Source organism: Mauremys mutica, chromosome 2 (assembly GCF_020497125.1).
Source record: "Mauremys mutica isolate MM-2020 ecotype Southern chromosome 2, ASM2049712v1, whole genome shotgun sequence".
Taxonomy (NCBI): domain Eukaryota; kingdom Metazoa; phylum Chordata; order Testudines; family Geoemydidae; genus Mauremys; species Mauremys mutica.
Window position 1 is genome coordinate 14,037,451 of NC_059073.1, and position 7,180 is coordinate 14,044,630.

The following is a 7,180-nucleotide window of genomic DNA, read 5'->3' on the forward strand; positions in this document are numbered from 1 at the left end:
TGCTGCCTTTGCCTATCCCTGGGCTGCCCTCTGCAACCCCCAGTACCTATTAGCCCAATGCTGGGGGCTTTCCAGGCTGGAGCTCCCCAGCTCCTCTGCCTCTCCCCAGCCCTGCTGCACTCAGGTACCCTGTCTCTAGCGCCCTGCAGCCAGGGCCTTCTCCCTCTACAGGCAGAGGGAGACTGAGACTGCTTCAGCCCAGCAGTCCCTTTACAGGGCCAGCTGAGTCCATTTGGGGCATGGCCTCAGCTGCGGCTGTTTCCACACTCAGCCTGGGCTGTTTTCCCAGCCTGCCAGCCCCCTCCCAGGGCTGGTTCCAACCCTGTCAGGGCTGGAGCGGATCACCACCCCGCTACAGACCCCAATACCCCAGAAAGGTGTGGGGGGGAGCAACCAGTGGCACACTCCTCCAAATTTGTACCTAAGTTTCAGGTGCCCTCTACTCCACTCCTCCTCACCCCTCTTACCAAATTTTAAAAGCGCTGCATTTCTTCCTCAGTACGGGTGAGGGAGAACAGTGCCAGGATTCTGCTAAAGCTGGAGGTGCACCTCTCACTGATGTTTAATTTAAAATTAACTCTTCTAATTATACTGAAGACTAGACTATATATAGACAACCTACATTTACAAAGGCTGAGAGAGAGACCCGTGCTGGTATTGAGCAGAGGCCAACGATCCTCGCAGGTGGTAAGAAGGAACTGAGAGGGAGCGGGGAGGGTGGGTGGCTCTGCCCTTTATACATGTGCACAGTGATACATGGCTGCAGGGTGAATTTGAGCCATCCAATCGGCACTGCTGAGGGAAAAGTTTCCCAGAGGTGTGCGCTGGGCGCACTGACACCAAGAGTGGAATGCAGAGGTGAAATCACTTGAAGAAGAATAGCAGGTAATTTGGCATGATGCCTAAAATTTAAAAGGGAAAGGTGGGGTGGGGGGGGCTTTTCACCTCTGCTACCCTCTTTGAATATTTACCAGCCACTTCTGGTCTTTGAATCCCATAGCATTAGAAGAACAAGAGCTCACTGACAGCAATAATACTACTACTTAGCAAAATAATAATAATAATACTTACCACTTACATAGCTCTCTTCATCAGTGTGTCACAAAGCACGTTGCAAAGGCATGCAAGCACGATTATCCTTAGTCTCTAGGTGGGGAGACTGAAGCACAGCTCACACTGGGAATCCGTGGCACAACCAGTAGGATAGCTCAGAACTCCTGACCTCTGATCCAGTGCTTTATCCAGCACTTTGCCATGCTGACACGTTTTGTTGATCTGCAGGTGTCTGGAATCAGGGCCTGCAGCAGAGTCCATCTCTGGGCAACCAAACAAGCACAGCTATCCTGGAGTAGGCTGCCTGACTGGCGACACTGCCTGTTGGAAGTGGAAGTGGAAGCCCCAGCAGCAGCAGCAGTTCAGTTTTTGCTCAAAGCAACCACCCAAGGCTGTGCCAGCTCCTGTGCCAGCTTGTTCCCAGCTTTTCTCCAGTCCTGTTCCAGCCCTGCTCTTGCCTTGACCACAGCCTTACCCCTGTCCTGCTCTCAACAGCGATCCCTCGATACGAGGATGATGTCTGCCGGGCGAAAAGTCATTGATGAGACTTAAGATGGATGAGAAGTTCAATCCGTGCTCACTCCAAGTAACCCAGCTCTTACCCTCAGCTCTGATTCCCGACTTCGGATCTGACCTTTGGCCTCTGACTCAGGCTCTGACCATTGGATCTGATTCCTGACTTGGACTTAGTTCCCTTAGCTAACTTCCCTTAGCTCTGGCCTCTGGGCTCTGATTCCTGACTAACACTACTGCTGTAGGCATGACCACCCACACCCCGGACACTGGCAGCAGGGAAAGTCATCAGAGAAAACTAGTTGGGCTTTTTTCAAGCCAAGACCTGGGAGAGTTGATAAAGCAAGAAACTTTCTCCTCAGAATAACTTCCATTTGCTCGAAGGGCTGAGATTAGATGATAACAGAATAGTTGCCATCTCTAGCAGGTGTTACATGTATGTGTCTAGATATTGGGTCCTGGACCAATTGGGAGATGGTTTTGAATCAACTGTTGAAATGGCACAGGCTGTATTTCTGAAAATCTGCTGGAGTTAAGCTGACAATTACATGAAACAGAAATTGAGGTAATTTTTGTGTGTGAATGAGAGAATGGAATCTCATCCTCAATACCTCAGAGAGGGCAAATTGGATTTAAGTGATAATAAGTGTCTGTTGGATTTCTGCTTGGTTACTAATGGTTTGAGTTTAACTGTCAGAAAAGAACTGTGAACCCAGGAAGCGATGCCTGGAAGTCAAAGGGCTTCTTCATCCATAAGGTGCAAGTCCCTCTCAGATGTAACAATTCAGGAGGAGGAAAGAAATAAAAGGCTGGACAAAGCAATTAGCAGCTGGTCTCTCTCTCAGCTGATTTTCTTTTAAATCAGCGGAACTGTCAAAGATGCATTGAAGCTAGTAGGCTGCTAGCATTAAGGTATCCCACTAACAGAAAGGGGTGTGTGTTGCTTCATTTGCTTTGCCTGGTCTAAGATTAGATAAACTGAGCTCCATTCACATACTCTGCACTGAGCCTGATGGCCAGAGAAAGGCAGTGGGTGGTTTATCAGTTCTTGCCAATGCTTACTGCTCCAACTCTGGCTGACCCAGGAGATTAAGGAAGCATGAAAATTAACCCTCAGCTGTGACCAGGCATCCACAATTCTAATAAAAGTTTGTTTTGCAGTTAACTTTTGACACTCCATTATTTTGCAGTTTCTGGACAGTCTTGGCCCTTTGTTTGTGCCGAGGAGCAGGAGTGTCAAAATGCTCTGAGAAATGCTTTCCTGGTGGTATTTCCTCTTTCACTCCCTAGTCACTTGTCATCGAATTTATCACTGAGCAAATATCTCACCATCTCCTTGCTCAGCTGGCTCTCTTTAGGCCTCTGGCCACATTCCTTTACAAGCCCTTTCCCCTCCTGTTCCCTGTGAAACCCTCAACTCCATCCTTTGTCTCTCATATAAACCTAGGAGTCCCCACTGGGTGCTCTCTCCACAGCCTCTTTCTCTCACAAGGCAGCGTCTCTTTTGCACACATTCAACACCCTACTTATCACCCAAGGGTCACCTTGTCCGCCCGCTTGGTTTCCACAGCACTGCCTTCTCCTAGTGCTCTCCCAACTTTCTTTGGTATCTCCTTTGATAGACTGTCCTCCTCTCCTCTCCCATTTTTCATGGGTGCCCCATAGGGCTGGCTGCATTCTTTTCTCACTCTGTGCCCACTCAGTGACCTCATCTGCTCACGAGGAGTCAGCTATGGTCTCCATCGTGGCTGTTCACAAATCTAACTCTCCACTCTTGACCTGTCCCCCTCAGTTCATTGATGCAATTCTAGACCCATTTCCCTGATATTAAATCCTAGATGCAGACATCAACTTCAAATTGACAAGTCAGCAACAGAATTCCTTATCTCTGCCTGCCACCCCGTTTGCACCTCCACTCCCTGTCAGGGTGAATACACCACCATCCTCTACTTCACTCAGGCCCAGAACCGTGTGTGTGTGTTAAACTCCTCCCACTCCCTTATCATTACAACTAGGCCAGCCCAATTTTTGTTCCGTCTTCATACAGAACATTTCTAAGGACAGATCTTTAGTCTCTGCTCACACTACTAACTTTTCATTCAGGCCAACATTATCTCTTGTCTTTATTATTGTAACCTCCCCCACCTCTGGCTTCCATGGGAGGAAGCACAAGCAGGAGACTGCAAGAGGGGAGGACTCCTGTCTCAGACCGAGAAAGCGGGACAATCAGCGAGTTATCTTAAGTGCCTATACACAAATGCAAGAAGCCTGGGGAACAAGCAGGGAGAACTAGAAGTCCTGGCACAGTCAGGGAATTATGATGTAATAGGAATAACAGAGACTTGGTGGGATAACTCACATGATTGGAGTACTGTCATGGATGGATATAAACTGTTCAGGAAGGACAGGCAGGGCAGAAAAGGTGGGGGAGTTGCGTTGTACGTAAGAGAGCAGTATGACTGCTCAGAGCTCCGGTATGAAATTGCAGAAAAACCTGAGTGTCTCTGGATTAAATTTAGAAGTATGAACAACAAGGGTAATGTCGTGGTGGGAGTCTGCTACAGACCACCAGACCAGGGGGATGAGGTGGACGAGGCTTTCTTCCAGCAACTAACAGAAGTTGCTAGATCACAGGCCCTGGTTCTCATGGGTGACTTTAATCACCCTGATATCTGCTGGGAGAGCAATACAGCAGTGCACAGACAATCCAGGAAGTTTCTGGAAAGTGTAGGGGACAATTTCCTGGTGCAAGTGCTGGAGGAACCAGCTAGGGGAAAAGCTCTTCTTGACCTGCTGCTCACAAACAGGGAAGAAATAGTAGAGGAAGCAATAGTGGATGGGAACCTGGGAGGCAGTGACCATGAGATGGTCGAGTTCAGGATCCTGATACAAGGAAGAAAGGAGAGCAGTAGAATAGAGACCCTGGACTTCAGAAAAGCAGACTTGGACTCCCTCAGGGAACTGATGGGCAAGGTCCCCTGGGAGAATAACATGACGGGGAAAGGAGTCGAGGAAAGCTGGCTGTATTTTAAAGAAACCTTATTGAGGTTGCAGGAACAAACCATCCCAATGTGTAGGAAGAAAAGTAAATATGGCAGGCGACCAGCTTGGCTTAACAGTGAAATCCTTGCTCGTCATAAACACAAGAAAACAGCTTATAAGAAGTGGAAGATTGGACAAATAACCAGGGAGGAGTATAAAAGTATTGTTCAGGCATGCAGGTGTGAAATTAGGAAGGCCAAATCACACTTGGAGTTGCAGCTAGCCGGAGATGTTAGGAGTAACAAGAAGGGTTTCTTTAGGTATGTTAGCAACAAGAAGAAAGTCAAGGCAAGTGTGGGCCCCTTGCTGAATGAGGGAGGGACCCTAGTGACAGAGGATGTGGAGAAAGCTAGTGTACTAAATGCTTTTTTTGCCTCTGTCTTCACAGACAAGGTCAGCTCCCAGACAGCTGTACTCTGCAGCACGGTATGGGGAGGAGGTGACCAGCTCTCTGTGGAGAAAGAAGTAGTTCGGGACTATTTAGGAAATCTGGACGAGCACAAGTCCATGGGGCTGGATGCGCTGCATCCGAGGGTGCTAAAGGAGTTGGCCGATGAGATTGCAGAGCCATTGGCCATTATCTTTGAAAAATCATGGCGAGCGGGGGAGGTCCTGGACGACTGGAAAAAAGCTAATGTAGTGCCCATCTTTAAAAAAGGGAAGAAGGAAGATCCAGGGAAATACATGCCAGTTAGTCTCACCTCAGTCCCTGGAAAAATCATGGAACAGGTCCTCAAGGAATCAATCCTGAACCACTTAAAGGAGGGGAAAGTGATCAGGAACAGTCAGCATGGATTCACCAAGGGCAAGTCATGCCTGACTAACCTAATTGCCTTCTATGATGAGATAACCAGCTCTGTGGATGAGGGGAAAGCAGTGGATGTGCTATTTCTGGACTTTAGCAAAGCTTTTGATACAGTCTCCCACAGTATTCTTGCCAGCAAGTTAAAGAAGTCTGGGCTGGATGAATGGACGGTAAGGTGGATAGAAAACTGGCTAGATGGTCGGGCTCAACGGGTAGTGATCAATGGTTCCATGTCTAGTTGGTAGCCGGTATCAAGTGGAGTGCCCCAAGGGTCGGTGCTGGGGCCGGTTTTATTCAATATCTTCATTAACGATCTGGAGGATGGTGTGGACTGCACCCTTAGCAAGTTTGCAGATGACACTAAACTGGGAGGAGTGGTTGATACGCTGGAGGGTAGGGATAGGATACAGAGGGACCTAGACAAATTAGAGGATTGGGCCAAAAGAAATATGATGAGGTTCAACAAGGACAAGTGCAGAGTCCTGCACGTAGGACGGAAGAATCCCATGCACTGCTACAGACTAGGGACCGAATGGCTGGGCAGCAGTTCTGCAGAAAAGGACCTGTCTGTTACAGCTGCCTCCCTGCTGCATTCCTTTTTTGTTTTCCTCTCTGTGTGGCCGCCCCTCCCGGCCATGGGGCTAGCAAGAGTCATAGCCTGGCCCTGCTCAGTGGAATGGCCTTTGCAGACTAACCGGAGCCATTGCTCTGCTCAGGTGGGGGTGGGCCCCGCCTCCTTTGTTCAGACCTGGGCTTGGTGTAGGGGGCACTGCCCAAGAATGCAAGACCTTATATGGCCACATAGCTGAGCATGTAAGTCATGCCTGTGACTTAGGACTAGCCCAGACACGTCTGTGCTCACCTGAAGACTTTTCCCTGCTTTCTCTCCTCCCCTCTAACAAGGGGGACCAATCAAAGTTACTGGCAGGAAACTGCCTAAGTCTGCCTATATAACCAGCCATTTTCTAAGCAGACCTCGGAGAAGGTCCTTGCTTTGCCACCTGGTCTGATCAGCTAGGGGTCTTTGGGAGGCCCTCTCCCCGCTCTCGTTTGTTTTTGAGCGTACCCCCGTTTTTAAACTCCCCTCCCACGAACAACAAATTTTGCCTGGAGATCTCCTGATTATTGTGAGCAAATTGAGTCCTCTCTGCATCCTCTGATGCTACTGCTGTGCCTGCCTCTGCTGTTGTCCTGGGGATTGGTAAGAACTCTCTCTTGCAGACCCTCCCTGTTCTAGCTGCTGGCTTTTCTTTCCCCAACAGACAGACCCAAGTTAACTCCTTGGTCTGCATCTGTATTCTGTTTCTGGTTCTGCAGCTCCTTTGCTGCTAGAAATAAACCTGTGCCTCCCTGGATTCTATCCTGGGAAGCTCACTTGCAGTTGCTCCACTGCTGCAGCCACACCCTTGGAGAACCACCCCTAGTATAAGGTGCACTCATTAGGTTAAGTTAGGTTTAGCTTTATACTCTGTAAGTTAGGCTTAGAGAATTGTTGCATTGTGTTTTGTTACTTGCTAATTTGTGTAGTCTTGGTTAAGTTAGATCATAGATAAGATTTTGCTGTGTTTTGCATAATTGTGGTTAAGTCTGTCTTTCCACTGCAACCCCGCCCCCCCAGCTTCTTTGTGTCTCTCTGACTCCTTACAGTCTGTCTGTTCTCTGTGTCTCTCTAAGTTTAAATCTCCCTCTGCTCCACCACGTGCTCCTCTCCCCCCATCCCAATCTAGCAAAAAACCCCATTGGTTACTTTTTTCCTCTCTGATACAC